The sequence below is a fragment of the Lissotriton vulgaris genome, chromosome 12 (assembly GCF_964263255.1).
Source record: "Lissotriton vulgaris chromosome 12, aLisVul1.2, whole genome shotgun sequence".
Classification (NCBI taxonomy): Eukaryota; Metazoa; Chordata; class Amphibia; order Caudata; family Salamandridae; genus Lissotriton; species Lissotriton vulgaris.
In genome coordinates, this window is record NC_141700.1 from 446454130 (window position 1) to 446470386 (window position 16257).

Genomic DNA, 16257 nt, shown 5'->3' on the forward strand with positions numbered 1-16257 from the left:
ACTCAATTTCATTTCTTGAATTCTTTACAAATTTTTTTCATAAAGGTATTACTATTGCTCCAATCTAGGTAGAAATTTCATCTACGTCTTTCTCATAGATGTGTATTTTTTTCATTTTGCAATAACAGTATTCATTCTAAAATCTTGAAAATACTTGGGTTTTTATAAGGTTTAAGATGATCTGTTCAACAGTAATATGAATCAGACTTTTATATTTTAATTGTATCGGAATAAGACCTAATGAATATGATTTGTTATATAACAATGAGAAAAGCAAGGCACTGCTGAGAGTTTAACTCAGGATCTCCTGTTTACTAGACAGGCGCTTTAACCAGCTAAGCCACAGCACCCACTTGATTCTTAATTTTGAAACACTTTTCTTTATGGTGTTCCAGAGAATATTGCTTTTTCACTTTCATATTCTTTTCTAAGTTCACACACTTCTCTACTCAAACACTTAAGATGAATGAAGGCTCTTCACTTATTCAAAAACACCTCTCTAATTTGAAGTTTACCCTATTCATATCATTTTAAAATATACCTTGCTGAAGAATGGATTAGTTGAAGTTAACAATAGAGTGATCATTCACCTGTATCTTGTTCTTTGTCATTTTCTTTTCCCTATTTCAGTCAATGCATTCCTACAAAAATCTTCACAATACCAAGCATTTTGTTTAATTTTTAAGATAACTTATTCTAAAGTTCATAGAACCAGATGTTTATTCTTAAATTGTATTCAACACTTGTTTGATGAAAATTATTCGGAAAGCATGGAGAAAACATCTAGGTGCTGCTGAGATTTGAACTCAGGATATCCTATTTACGAGACAGGCGCTTAACCACTAAGCCACAGCACACACGTTAATGGTAAAAAATACATAAATAATTTATTGTTGATGATGAAAATGTGTTTTCTGCTATAAATTCTTCTTTATATGTATTGTAATCTTAAACACGAAAAGATACTCAATCACTACGCAAGGACTAATATGTTTTAATAAACAGGTACTCTTATAAAACCCAATTTCATTTCTTGAATTCTTTACAATTTTTTTTCATGAAGGTATTAATATTGCTCAAATCTAGGTAGAAACTTCATCTACGTCTTTCTCATAGATATGTATTTTTTTCATTTTGCAATAACAGTATTCATTCTATAATCTTGAAAATACTTGGGTTTTTATAAGGTTTAAGGTGATCTTTTTAACAGTAAGATGAATCAGACTTTTATATTTTAATTGTATCGGAATAAGACCTAATGAAAATGATTTGTTATATAACAATGAGAAAAGCAAGGCGCGGCAGAGAGTTGAACTCAGGATCTCCTGTTTACTACACAGGCGCTTTAACCAGCTAAGCCACAGCACCCACTTGATTCGTAATTTTGAAACACTTTTCTTTATGGTGTTCAAGAGAATATTGCTTTTTCACGTTCATATTCTTTTCTAAGTTCACACACTTCTCTACTCAAACACTTAAGATGAATGAAGACTCTTCATTTATTCAAAAACACCTCTCTAATTTGAAGTTTACCCTATTCATATCATTTTAAACTATACCTTGCTGAAGAATGGGTTAGTTGAATTCAACAATAGAGTGATCATTCACCTCTATCTTGTTCTTTGTCATTTTCTTTTCCCTATTTCAGTCAATGCATTCCTACAAAAATCTTCACAATGCCAAGCATGGTATTTAATTTTTAAGATAACATATTCTAAAGTTCATAGAACCAGATGTTTATTCTTAAATTGTATTCAACACTTGTTTGATGAAAATTATTTGGAAAGCATGGAGAAAACAGTTAGGTGCTGCTGAGATTTGAACTCAGGATTTCCTGTTTACGAGACAGGAGCTTTAACCACTAAGCCACAGCACCAACGGTAATAGTAAAAAATGCAAAAATCATTTATTGTTGATGATGAAAATGTGTTTTCTGCTATAAATTCTTCTTTATATGTATTGTAATCTTAAGCACGAAAAGATACTCACTCACTACGCAAGGATTAATATGTTTTAATAAACAGGTACTCTTAAAAAACTCAATTTCATTTCTTGAATTCTTTACAATTTTTTTTCATAAAGGTATTACTATTGCTCCAATCTAGGTAGAAATTTCATCTACGTCTTTCTCATAGATATGTATTTTTTTCATTTTGCAATAACAGTATTCATTCTAAAATCTTGAAAATACTTGGGTTTTTATAAAGTTTAAGATGATCTGTTCAACAGTAATATGAATCAGACTTTTATATTTTAATTGCATCGGAATAAGACCTAATGAAAATGATTTGTTATATAACAATGAGAAAAGCAAGGCGCTGCTGAGAGTTGAACTCAGGATCTCCTGTTTACTAGACAGGCGCTTCAACCAGCTAAGCCACAGCACCCACTTGATTCTTAATTTTGAAACACTTTTCTTTATGGTGTTCAAGAGAATATTACTTTTTCACTTTCATATTCTTTTCTAAGTTCACACACTCCTCTACTCAAACACTTAAGATGAATGAAGACTCTTCACTTATTCAAAATCACCTCTCTAATTTGAAGTTTACCATATTCATATCATTTTAAAATATACCTTGCTACAGAATGGATAAGTTGAATTCAACAATAGAGTGATCATTCACCTCTATCTTGTTCTTTGTCATTTTCTTTTCCCTATTTCAGTCAATGCATTCCTACAAAAATCTTCACAATACCAAGCATTTTATTTAATTTTTAAGATAACTTATTCTAAAGTTCATAGAACCAGATGTTTATTCTTAAAATGTATTCAACACTTGTTTGATGAAAATTATTCGGAAAGCATGGAGCAAACAGTTAGGTGCTGCTGAGATTTTAACTCAGGATTTCCTGTTTACGAGACAGGCGCTTTAACCACCAAGCCACAGCACCAACGTTAATAGTAAAAAATGCATAAATAATTTATTGTTGATGATGAAAATGTGTTTTCTGCTATAAATTCTTCTTTATATGTATTGTAATCTTAAACACGAAAAGATACTCAATCACTACGCAAGGATTAATATGTTTTAATAAACAGGTACTCTTATAAAACCCAATTTCATTTCTTGAATTTTTTATAATTTTTTTTCATGAAGGTATTAATATTGCTCAAATCTAGGTAGAAACTTCATCTACGTCTTTCTCATAGATATGTATTTTTTTCATTTTGCAATAACAGTATTCATTCTATAATCTTGAAAATACTTGGGTTTTTATAAGGTTTAAGATGATCTTTTTAACAGTAAGATGAATCAGACTTTTATATTTTAATTGTATCGGAATAAGACCTAATGAAAATGATTTGTTATATAACAATGAGAAAAGCAAGGCGCTGCAGAGAGTTGAACTCAGGATCTCCTGTTTACTACACAGGCGCTTTAACCAGCTAAGCCACAGCACCCACTTGATTCTTGATTTTGAAACACTTTTCTTTATGGTGTTCAAGAGAATATTGCTTTTTCACGTTCATATTCTTTTCTAAGTTCACACACTTCTCTACTCAAACACTTAAGATGAATGAAGACTCTTCATTTATTCAAAAACACCTCTCTAATTTGAAGTTTACCCTATTCATATCATTTTAAACTATACCTTGCTGAAGAATGGATTAGTTGAATTCAACAATAGAGTGATCATTCACCTCTATCTTGTTCTTTGTCATTTTCTTTTCCCTATTTCAGTCAATGCATTCCTACAAAAATCTTCACAATGCCAAGCATGTTATTTAATTTTTAAGATAACATATTCTAAAGTTCATTGAACCAGATGTTTATTCTTAAATTGTATTCAACACTTGTTTGATGAAAATTATTTGGAAAGCATGGAGAAAACAGTTAGGTGCTGCTGAGATTTGAACTCAGGATTTCCTGTTTACGAGACAGGAGCTTTAACCACTAAGCCACAGCACCAACGGTAACAGTAAAAAATGCAAAAATCATTTATTGTTGATGATGAAAATGTGTTTTCTGCTATAAGTTCTTCTTTATATGTATTGTAATCTTAAGCACGAAAAGATACTCACTCACTACGCAAGGATTAATATGTTTTAATAAACAGGTACTCTTAAAAAACTCAATTTCATTTCTTGAATTCTTTACAATTTTTTTCATAAAGGTATTACTATTGCTCCAATCTAGGTAGAAATTTCATCTACGTCTTTCTCATAGATATGTATTTTTTTCATTTTGCAATAACAGTATTCATTCTAAAATCTTGAAAATACTTGGGTTTTTATAAAGTTTAAGATGATCTGTTCAACAGTAATATGAATCAGACTTTTATATTTTAATTGCATCGGAATAAGACCTAATGAAAATGATTTGTTATATAACAATGAGCAAAGCAAGGCACTGCTGAGAGTTTAACTCAGGATCTCCCGTTTACTAGGCAGGCGCTTCAACCAGCTAAGCCACAGCACCCACTTGATTCTTAATTTTGAAACACTTTTCTTTATGGTGTTCAAGAGAATATTGCTTTTTCACTTTCATATTCTTTTCTAAGTTCACACACTTCTCCACTCAAACACTTAAGATGAATGAAGACTCTTCACTTATTCAAAAACACCTCTCTAATTTGAAGTTTACCCTATTCATATCATTTTAAAATATACCTTGCTGAAGAATGGATTAGTTGAATTCAACAATAGAGTGATCATTCACCTCTATCTTGTTCTTTGTCATTTTCTTTCCCTATTTCAGTCAATTCATTCCTACAAAAATCTTCACAATACCAAGCATGGTATTTAATTTTTAAGATACCTTATTCTAAAGTTCATAGAACCAGATGTTTATTCTTAAATTGTATTCAACACTTGTTAGATGAAAATTATTTGGAAAGCATGGAGAAAACAGTTAGGTGCTGCTGAGATTTGAACTCAGGATTTCCTGTTTACGAGAAAGGAGCTTTAACCACTAAGCCACAGCACCAACGGTAATAGTAAAAAATGCAAAAATCATTTATTGTTGATGATGAAAATGTGTTTTCTGCTATAAATTCTTCTTTATATGTATTGTAATCTTAAGCACGAAAAGATACTCACTCACTACGCAAGGATTAATATGTTTTAATAAACAGGTACTCTTAAAAAACTCAATTTCATTTCTTGAATTCTTCACAATTTTTTTTCATAAAGGTATTACTATTGCTCCAATCTAGGTAGAAATTTCATCTACGTCTTTCTCATAGATATGTAGTTTTTTTCGTTTTGCAATAACAATATTCAATCTATAATCTTGAAAATACCTGGGTTTTTATAAGGTTTAAGATGATCTTTTCAACAGTAAGATGAATCAGACTTTTATATTTTAATTGTATTGGAATAAGACCTGATGAAAATGATTTGTTATATAACAATGAGAAAAGCAAGGCGCTGCTGAGAGTTGAACTCAGGATCTCCTGTTTACTAGACAGGCGCTTTAACCAGCTAAGCCACAGCATCCACTTGATTCTTAATTTTGAAACACTTTTCTTTATGGTGTTTAAGAGAATATTGCTTTTTCACTTTCATATTCTTTTCTAAGTTCACACACTTCTCTACTCAAACACTTAAGATGAATGAAGACTCTTCATTTATTCAAAAACACCTCTCTAATTTGAAGTTTACCCTATTCATATCATTTTAAAATATACCTTGCTGAAAAATGGATTAGTTGAATTCAACAATAGAGTGATCATTCACCTATATCTTGTTCTTTGTCATTTTCCTTCCCTATTTCTGTCAATTCATTCCTACAAAAATCTTCACAATACCAAGCATGTTATTTAATTTTTAAGATAACTTATTCTAAAGTTCATAGAACCAGATGTTTATTCTTAAATTGTGTTCAACACTCGTTTGATGAAAATTATTTGGAAAGCATGGAGAAAACAGTTAGGTGCTGCTGAGATTTGAACTCAGGATTTCCCGTTTACGAGATAAGAGCTTTAACCACTAAGCCAGAGCACCAACGGTAATAATAAATAATGCAAAAATCATTTATTTTTGATGATGAAAATGTGTTTTCTGCTATAAATTCTTCTTTATATGTATTGTAATCTTAAACACGAAAAGATACTCAATCACTACGCAAGGATTAATATGTTTTAATAAACAGGTACTCTTATAAAACTCAATTTCATTTCTTGAATTCTTTACAATTTTTTTTCATAAAGGTATTACTATTGCTCCAATCTAGGTAGAAATTTCATCTACGTCTTTCTCATAGATGTGTATTTTTTTCATTTTGCAATAACAGTATTCATTCTAAAATCTTGAAAATACTTGGGTTTTTATAAGGTTTAAGATGATCTGTTCAACAGTAATATGAATCAGACTTTTATATTTTAATTGTATCGGAATAAGACCTAATGAATATGATTTGTTATATAACAATGAGAAAAGCAAGGCACTGCTGAGAGTTGAACTCAGGATCTCCTGCTTACTAGACAGGCGCTTTAACCAGCTAAGCCACAGCACCCACTTGATTCTTAATTTTGAAACACTTTTCTTTATGGTGTTCCAGAGAATATTGCTTTTTCACTTTCATATTCTTTTCTAAGTTCACACACGTCTCTACTCAAACACTTAAGATGAATGAAGGCTCTTCACTTATTCAAAAACACCTCTCTAATTTGAAGTTTACCCTATTCATATCATTTTAAAATATACCTTGCTGAAGAATGGATTAGTTGAATTCAACAATAGAGTGATCATTCACCTGTATCTTGTTCTTTGTCATTTTCTTTTCCCTATTTCAGTCAATGCATTCCTACAAAAATCTTCACAATACCAAGCATTTTGTTTAATTTTTAAGATAACTTATTCTAAAGTTCATAGAACCAGATGTTTATTCTTAAATTGTATTCAACACTTGTTTGATGAAAATTATTCGGAAAGCATGGAGAAAACATCTAGGTGCTGCTGAGATTTGAACTCAGGATATCTTATTTACGAGACAGGCGCTTAACCACTAGCCACAGCACACACGTTAATGGTAAAAAATACATAAATAATTTATTGTTGATGATGAAAATGTGTTTTCTGCTATAAATTCTTCTTTATATGTATTGTAATCTTAAACACGAAAAGATACTCAATCACTACGCAAGGACTAATATGTTTTAATAAACAGGTACTCTTATAAAACCCAATTTCATTTCGTGAATTCTTTACAAATTTTTTCATGAAGGTATTACTATTGCTCAAATCTAGGTAGAAACTTCATCTACGTCTTTCTCATAGATATGTATTTTTTTCATTTTGCAATAACAGTATTCATTCTATAATCTTGAAAATACTTGGGTTTTTATAAGGTTTAAGATGATCTTTTTAACAGTAAGATGAATCAGACTTTTATATTTTAATTGTTTTGGAATAAGACCTAATGAAAATGATTTGTTATATAACAATGAGAAAAGCAAGGCGCTGCAGAGAGTTGAACTCAGGATCTCCTGTTTACTACACAGGCGCTTTAACCAGCTAAGCCACAGCACACACTTGATTCTTAATTTTGAAACACTTTTCTTTATGGTGTTCAAGAGAATATTGCTTTTTCACGTTCATATTCTTTTCTAAGTTCACACACTTCTCTACTCAAACACTTAAGATGAATGAAGACTCTTCATTTATTCAAAAACACCTCTCTAATTTGAAGTTTACCCTATTCATATCATTTTAAACTATACCTTGCTGAAGAATGGATTAGTTGAATTCAACAATAGAGTGATCATTCACCTCTATCTTGTTCTTTGTCATTTTCTTTTCCCTATTTCAGTCAATGCATTCCTACAAAAATCTTCACAATGCCAAGCATGTTATTTAATTTTTAAGATAACATATTCTAAAGTTCATAGAACCAGATGTTTATTCTTAAATTGTATTCAACACTTGTTTGATGAAAATTATTTGGAAAGCATGGAGAAAACAGTTAGGTGCTGCTGAGATTTGAACTCAGGATTTCCTGTTTACGAGACAGGAGCTTTAACCACTAAGCCACAGCACCAACGGTAATAGTAAAAAATGCAAAAATCATTTATTGTTGATGATGAAAATGTGTTTTCTGCTATAAATTCTTCTTTATATGTATTGTAATCTTAAGAACGAAAAGATACTCACTCACTACGCAAGGATTAATATGTTTTAATAAACAGGTACTCTTAAAAAAACTCAATTTCATTTCTTGAATTCTTTACAATTTTTTTTCATAAAGGTATTACTATTGCTCCAATCTAGGTAGAAATTTCATCTACGTCTTTCTCATAGATATGTATTTTTTTCATTTTGCAATAACAGTATTCGTTCTAAAATCTTGAAAATACTTGGGTTTTTATAAAGTTTAAGATGATCTGTTCAACAGTAATATGAATCAGACTTTTATATTTTAATTGCATCGGAATAAGAACTAATGAAAATGATTTGTTATATAACAATGAGAAAAGCAAGGCGCTGCTGAGAGTTGAACTCAGGATCTCCTGTTTACTAGACAGGCGCTTCAACCAGCTAAGCCACAGCACCCACTTGATTCTTAATTTTGAAACACTTTTCTTTATGGTGTTCAAGAGAATATTACTTTTTCACTTTCATATTCTTTTCTAAGTTCACACACTCCTCTACTCAAACACTTAAGATGAATGAAGACTCTTCACTTATTCAAAAACACCTCTCTAATTTGAAGTTTACCCTATTCATATCATTTTAAAATATACCTTGCTAAAGAATGGATTAGTTGAATTCAACTATATAGTGATCATTCACCTCTATCTTGTTCTTTGTCAATTTCTTTTCCCTATTTCAGTCAATGCATTCCTACAAAAATCTTCACAATACCAAGCATTTTATTCAATTTTTAAGATAACTTATTCTAAAGTTCATAGAACCAGATGTTTATTCTTAAATTGTATTGTTTGATGAAAATTATTTGGAAAGCATGGAGAAAACAGTTAAGTGCTGCTGAGATTTGAACTCAGAATTTCCTGTTTACGAGACAGGAGCTTTAACCACTAAGCCACAGCACCAACAGTAATAGTAAAAAATGTATAAATCATTTATTGTTGATGATGAAAATGTGTTTTCTGCTATAAATTCTTCTTTATATGTATTGTAATCTTAAACACAAAAAGATACTCAATCACTACCCAAGGATTAATATGTTTTAATAAACAGGTACTCCTATAAAACCTAATTTCATTTCTTGAATTCTTTACAATTTTTTTTTCATGAAGGTATTAATATTGCTCAAATCTAGGTAGAAATTTCATCTACTTCTTTCTCATAGATATGTATTTTTTTCATTTTGCAATAACAGTATTCATTCTATAATCTTGAAAATACTTGGGTTTTTATAAGGTTTAAGATGATCTGTTCAACAGTAATATGAATCAGACTTTTATATTTTAATTGTATCGGAATAAGACCTAATGAAAATGATTTGTTATATAACAATGAGAAAAGCAAGGCGCTGCTGGGAGTTGATCTCAGGATCTTCTTTTTACTAGACAGGCACCTTAACCAGCTAAGCCACAGCACCCACTTGATTCTTAATTTTGAAACACTTTTCTTTATGGTGTTCAAGAGAATATTGCTTTTTCACTTTCATATTCTTTTCTAAGTTCACACACTTCTCTACTCAAACACTTAAGATGTATGAAGACTCTTCACTTATTCAAAAACACCTCTCTAATTTGAAGTTTACCCTATTCATATCATTTTAAAATATACCTTGCTAAAGAATGGATTAGTTGAATTCAACTATATAGTGATCATTCACCTCTATCTTGTTCTTTGTCAATTTCTTTTCCCTATTTCAGTCAATGCATTCCTACAAAAATCTTCACAATACCAAGCATTTTATTTAATTTTTAAGATAACTTATTCTAAAGTTCATAGAACCAGATGTTTATTCTTAAATTGTATTCAACACTTGTTTGATGAAAATTATTCAGAAAGCATGGAGAAAACATCTAGGTGCTGCTGAGATTTGAACTCAGGATATCCTGTTTACGAGACAGGCGCTTTAACCACTAAGCCACAGCACCAATGTTAATAATAAAAAATGCATAAATATTTTATTGTTGATGATGAAAATGTGTTTTCTGCTATAAATTCTTCTTTATATGTATTGTAATCTTAAACACGAAAAGATACTCAATCACTACGCAAGGACTAATATGTTTTAATAAACAGGTACTCTTATAAAACCCAATTTCATTTCTTGAATTCTTTACAATTTTTTTTCATGAAGGTATTAATATTGCTCAAATCTAGGTAGAAATTTCATCTACGTCTTTCTCATAGATATGTAGTTTTTTTCATTTTGCAATAACAGTATTCATTCTATAATCTTGAAAATACGTGGGTTTTTATAAGGTTTAAGATGATCTTTTCAACAGTAAGATGAATCAGACTTTTATATTTTAATTGTATCGGAATAAGCCCTAATGAAAATGATTTGTTATATAACAATGAGAAAAGCAAGGCGCTGCTGAGAGTTGAACTCAGGATCTCCTGTTTACTAGAAAGGCGCTTTAACCAGCTTAGCCACAGCACCCACTTGGTTCTTAATTTTGAAACACTTTTCTTTATGGTGTTCAAGAGAATATTGCTTTTTCACTTTCATATTCTTTTCTAAGTTCACACACTTCTCCACTCAAACACTTAAGATGAATGAAGACTCTTCACTTATTCAAAAACACCTCTCTAATTTGAAGTTTACCCTATTCATATCATTTTAAAATATACCTTGCTGAAGAATGGATTAGTTGAATTCAACAATAGAGTGATCATTCACCTCTATCTTGTTCTTTGTCATTTTCTTTCCCTATTTCTGTCAATTCATTCCTACAAAAATCTTCACAATACCAAGCATGGTATTTAATTTTTAAGATACCTTATTCTAAAGTTCATAGAACCAGATGTTTATTCTTAAATTGTATTGTTTGATGAAAATTATTTGGAAAGCATGGAGAAAACAGTTAAGTGCTGCTGAGATTTGAACTCAGGATTTCCTGTTTACGAGACAGGAGCTTTAACCACTAAGCCACAGCACCAACAGTAATAGTAAAAAATGCATAAATCATTTATTGTTGATGATGAAAATGTGTTTTCTGCTATCAATTCTTCTTTATCTGTATTGTAATCTTAAACACAAAAAGATACTCAATCACTACCCAAGGATTAATATGTTTTAATAAACAGGTACTCTTATAAAACCTAATTTCATTTCTTGAATTCTTTACAATTGTTTTTTTCATGAAGGTATTAATATTGCTCAAATCTAGGTAGAAATTTCATCTACTTCTTTCTCATAGATATGTATTTTTTTCATTTTGCAATAACAGTATTCATTCTATAATCTTGAAAATACTTGGGTTTTTATAAGGTTTAAGATGATCTGTTCAACAGTAATATGAATCAGACTTTTATATTTTAATTGTATCGGAATAAGACCAAATGAAAATGATTTGTTATATAACAATGAGAAAAGCAAGGCGCTGCTGGGAGTTGATCTCAGGATCTCCTTTTTACTAGACAGGCACCTTAACCAGCTAAGCCACAGCACCCACTTGATTCTTAATTTTGAAACACTTTTCTTTATGGTGTTCAAGAGAATATTGCTTTTTCACTTTCATATTCTTTTCTAAGTTCACACACTTCTCTACTCAAACACTTAAGATGTATGAAGACTCTTTACTTATTCAAAAACACCTCTCTAATTTGAAGTTTACCCTATTCATATCATTTTAAAATATACCTTGCTAAAGAATGGATTAGTTGAATTCAACTATATAGTGATCATTCACCTCTATCTTGTTCTTTGTCAATTTCTTTTCCCTATTTCAGTCAATGCATTCCTACAAAAATCTTCACAATACCAAGCATTTTATTTAATTTTTAAGATAACTTATTCTAAAGTTCATAGAACCAGATGTTTATTCTTAAATTGTATTCAACACTTGTTTGATGAAAATTATTCAGAAAGCATGGAGAAAACATCTAGGTGCTGCTGAGATTTGAACTCAGGATATCCTGTTTACGAGACAGGCGCTTTAACCACTAAGCCACAGCACCAATGTTAATGATAAAAAATGCATAAATAATTTATTGTTGATGATGAAAATGTGTTTTCTGCTATAAATTCTTCTTTATATGTATTGTAATCTTAAACACGAAAAGATACTCAATCACTACGCAAGGACTAATATGTTTTAATAAACAGGTACTCTTATAAAACCCAATTTCATTTCTTGAATTCTTTACAATTTTTTTTCATGAAGGTATTAATATTGCACAAATCTAGGTAGAAATTTCGTCTACGTCTTTCTCATAGATATGTATTTTTTTCATTTTGCAATAACAGTATTCATTCTATAATCTTGAAAATACTTGGGTTTTTATAAGGTTTAAGATGATCTTTTCAACAGTAAGATGAATCAGACTTTTATATTTTAATTGTATCGGAATAAGCCCTAATGAAAATGATTTGTTATATAACAATGAGAAAAGCAAGGCACTGCTGAGAGTTGAACTCAGGATCTCCTGTTTACTAGACAGGCGCTTTAACCAGCTAAGCCACAGCACCCACTTGATTCTTAATTTTGAAACACTTTTCTTTATGGTGTTCCAGAGAATATTGCTTTTTCACTTTCATATTCTTTTCTAAGTTCACACACTTCTCTACTCAAACACTTAAGATGAATGAAGGCTCTTCACTTATTCAAAAACACCTCTCTAATTTGAAGTTTACCCTATTCATATCATTTTAAAATATACCTTGCTGAAGAATGGATTAGTTGAATTCAACAATAGAGTGATCATTCACCTCTATCTTGTTCTTTGTCATTTTCTTTCCCTATTTCTGTCAATTCATTCCTACAAAAATCTTCACAATACCAAGCATGTTATTTAATTTTTAAGATAACTTATTCTAAAGTTCATAGAACCAGATGTTTATTCTTAAATTGTATTCAACACTTGTTTGATGAAAATTATTTGGAAAGCATGGAGAAAACAGTTAGGTGCTGCTGAGATTTGAACTCAGGATTTCCTGTTTACGAGACAGGAGCTTTAACCACTAAGCCACAGCACCAACGGTAATAGTAAAAAATGCATAAATCATTTATTGTTGATGATGAAAATGTGTTTTCTGCAATACATTCTTCTTTATATGTATTGTAATCTTAAACATGAAAAGATACTCAATCACTACTCAAGGATTAATATGTTTTAATAAACAGGTACTCTTATAAAACTCAATTTCATTTCTTGAATTCTTTACAATTTTTTTTCATAAAGGTATTACTATTGCTCCAATCTAGGTAGAAATTTCATCTACGTCTTTCTCATAGATATGTATTTTTTTCATTTTGCATTAACAGTATTCATTCTAAAATCTTGAAAATACTTGGGTTTTTATAAGGTTTAAGATGATCTGTTCAACAGTAATATGAATCAGACTTTTATATTTTAATTGTATCGGAATAAGACCTAATGAAAATGATTTGTTATATAACAATGAGAAAAGCAAGGCGCTGCAGAGAGTTGAACTCAGGATCTCCTGTTTACTACACAGGCGCTTTAACCAGCTAAGCCACAGCAACCACTTGATTCTTAATTTTGAAACACTTTTCTTTATGGTGTTCAAGAGAATATTGCTTTTTCACGTTCATATTCTTTTCTAATTTCACACACTTCTCCACTCAAACACTTAAGATGAATGAAGGCTCTTCACTTATTCAAAAACACCTCTCTAATTTGAAGTTTACCCTATTCATATCATTTTAAAATATACCTTGCTGAAAAATGGATTAGTTGAATTCAACAATAGAGTGATCATTCACCTATATCTTGTTCTTTGTTATTTTCCTTCCCTATTTCTGTCAATTCATTCCTACAAAAATCTTCACAATACCAAGCATGTTATTTAATTTTTAAGATAACTTATTCTAAAGTTCATAGAACCAGAAGTTTATTCTTAAATTGTATTCAACACTTGTTTGATGAAAATTATTTGGAAAGCATGGAGAAAACAGTTAGGTGCTGCTGAGATTTGAACTCAGGATTTCCTGTTTACGAGACAGGAGCTTTAACCACTAAGCCACAGCACCAACGGTAATAGTAAAAAATGCATAAATCATTTATTGTTGATGATGAAAATGTGTTTTCTGCAATACATTCTTCTTTATATGTATTGTAATCCTAAACACAAAAAGATACTCAATCACTACTCAAGGATTAATATGTTTTAATAAACAGGTACTCTTATAAAACTCAATTTCATTTCTTGAATTCTTTACAATTTTTTTTCATAAAGGTATTACTATTGCTCCAATCTAGGTAGAAATTTCATCTACGTCTTTCTCATAGATATGTAGTTTTTTTCATTTTGCAATAACAATATTCATTCTATAATCTTGAAAATACTTGGGTTTTTATAAGGTTTAAGATGATCTTTTCAACAGTAAGATGAATCAGACTTTTATATTTTAATTGTATCAGAATAAGACCTAATCAAAATGATTTGTTATATAACAATGAGAAAAGCAAGGCGCTGCTGAGAGTTGAACTCAGGATCTCCTGTTTACTAGACAGGCACTTCAACCAGCTAAGCCACAGCACCCACTTGATTCTTAATTTTGAAATACTTTTCTTTATGGTGTTCAAGAGAATATTACTTTTTCACTTTTTTATATTCTTTTCTAAGTTCACACACTCCTCTACTCAAACACTTAAGATGAATGAAGACTCTTCACTTATTCAAAAACACCTCTCTAATTTGAAGTTTACCCTATTCATATCATTTTAAAATATACCTTGCTAAAGAATGGATAAGTTGAATTCAACAATAGAGTGATCATTCACCTCTATCTTGTTCTTTGTCATTTTCTTTTCCCTATTTCAGTCAATGCATTCCTACAAAAATCTTCACAATACCAAGCATTTTATTTAATTTTTAAGATAACTTATTCTAAAGTTCATAGAACCAGATGTTTATTCTTAAATTGTATTCAACACTTGTTTGATGAAAATTATTTGGAAAGCATTGAGAAAACAGTTAGGTGCTGCTGAGATTTTAACTCAGGATTTCCTGTTTACGAGACAGGCGCTTTAACCACCAAGCCACAGCACCAACGTTAATAGTAAAAAATGCATAAATAATTTATTGTTGATGATGAAAATGTGTTTTCTGCTATGAATTCTTCTTTATATGTATTGTAATCTTAAACATGAAAAGATACTCAATCACTACGCAAGGATTAATATGTTTTATTAAACAGGTACTCTTATAAAACCTAATTTCATTTCTTGAATTCTTTACAATTTTTTTCATGAAGGTATTATTATTGCTCAAATATAGGTAGTAATTTCATCTACGTCTTTCTCATAGATATGTAGTTTTTTTCATTTTGCAATAACAATATTCATTCTATAATCTTGAAAATACCTGGGTTTTTATAAGGTTTAAGATGATCTTTTCAACAGTAAGATGAATCAGACTTTTATATTTTAATTGTATTGGAATAAGACCTGATGAAAATGATTTGTTATATAACAATGAGAAAAGCAAGGCGCTGCTGAGAGTTGAACTCAGGATCTCCTGTTTACTAGATAGGAGCTTTAACCAGCTAAGCCACAGCACCCACTTGATTCTTAATTTTGAAACACTTTTCTTTATGGTGTTTAAGAGAATATTGCTTTTTCACTTTCACATTCTTTTCTAAGTTCACACACTTCTCTACTCAAACACTTAAGATGAATGAAGACTCTTCATTTATTCAAAAACACCTCTCTAATTTGAAGTTTACCCTATTCATATCATTTTAAAATATATCTTGCTGAAGAATGGATTAGTTGAATTCAACAATAGAGTGATCATTCACCTCTATCTTGTTCTTTGTCATTTTCTTTTCCCTATTTCAGTCAATGCATTCCTACAAAAATCTTCACAATACCAATCATTTTATTTATTTTTTTAAGATAACTTATTCTAAAGTTCATAGAACCAGATGTTTATTCTTAAATTGTATTCAACATGTGTATGATGAAAATTATTCGGAAAGCATGGAGAAAACAGTTAGGTGCTGCTGAGATTTGAACTCAGGATTTCCTGTTTACTAGACAGGCGCTTCAACCAGCTAAGCCACAGCACCCACTTGATTCTTAATTTTGAAATACTTTTCTTTATGGTGTTCAAGAGAATATTACTTTTTCACTTTTTTATATTCTTTTCTAAGTTCACACACTCCTCTACTCAAACACTTAAGATGAATGAAGACTCT

At 30.2% G+C, this 16257-nt stretch overlaps 10 non-coding genes across 10 annotated transcripts; all 10 read right to left on the minus strand.

Annotated features, from left to right (window-relative positions):
- Nucleotides 1-1803: 1803 nt before the first annotated feature.
- Nucleotides 1804-1876, minus strand: TRNAT-CGU (transfer RNA threonine (anticodon CGU)). The gene has a single exon. It is a non-coding gene; the product is annotated as a tRNA-Thr (tRNA).
- A 1965-nt stretch (nt 1877-3841) lies between these two features.
- TRNAT-CGU (transfer RNA threonine (anticodon CGU)) lies at nt 3842-3914 on the minus strand. Its single transcript has one exon. It is a non-coding gene; the product is annotated as a tRNA-Thr (tRNA).
- Nucleotides 3915-6387: 2473 nt separating this feature from the next.
- On the minus strand, nt 6388-6461 carry TRNAT-AGU (transfer RNA threonine (anticodon AGU)). Its single transcript has one exon. It is a non-coding gene; the product is annotated as a tRNA-Thr (tRNA).
- A 1451-nt stretch (nt 6462-7912) lies between these two features.
- On the minus strand, nt 7913-7985 carry TRNAT-CGU (transfer RNA threonine (anticodon CGU)). The gene has a single exon. It is a non-coding gene; the product is annotated as a tRNA-Thr (tRNA).
- Nucleotides 7986-9944: 1959 nt separating this feature from the next.
- Nucleotides 9945-10017, minus strand: TRNAT-CGU (transfer RNA threonine (anticodon CGU)). Its single transcript has one exon. It is a non-coding gene; the product is annotated as a tRNA-Thr (tRNA).
- A 938-nt stretch (nt 10018-10955) lies between these two features.
- On the minus strand, nt 10956-11028 carry TRNAT-CGU (transfer RNA threonine (anticodon CGU)). The gene has a single exon. It is a non-coding gene; the product is annotated as a tRNA-Thr (tRNA).
- Nucleotides 11029-11976: 948 nt separating this feature from the next.
- TRNAT-CGU (transfer RNA threonine (anticodon CGU)) lies at nt 11977-12049 on the minus strand. The gene has a single exon. It is a non-coding gene; the product is annotated as a tRNA-Thr (tRNA).
- A 437-nt stretch (nt 12050-12486) lies between these two features.
- TRNAT-AGU (transfer RNA threonine (anticodon AGU)) lies at nt 12487-12560 on the minus strand. Its single transcript has one exon. It is a non-coding gene; the product is annotated as a tRNA-Thr (tRNA).
- A 434-nt stretch (nt 12561-12994) lies between these two features.
- TRNAT-CGU (transfer RNA threonine (anticodon CGU)) lies at nt 12995-13067 on the minus strand. The gene has a single exon. It is a non-coding gene; the product is annotated as a tRNA-Thr (tRNA).
- Nucleotides 13068-14012: 945 nt separating this feature from the next.
- TRNAT-CGU (transfer RNA threonine (anticodon CGU)) lies at nt 14013-14085 on the minus strand. The gene has a single exon. It is a non-coding gene; the product is annotated as a tRNA-Thr (tRNA).
- Nucleotides 14086-16257: the final 2172 nt, after the last annotated feature.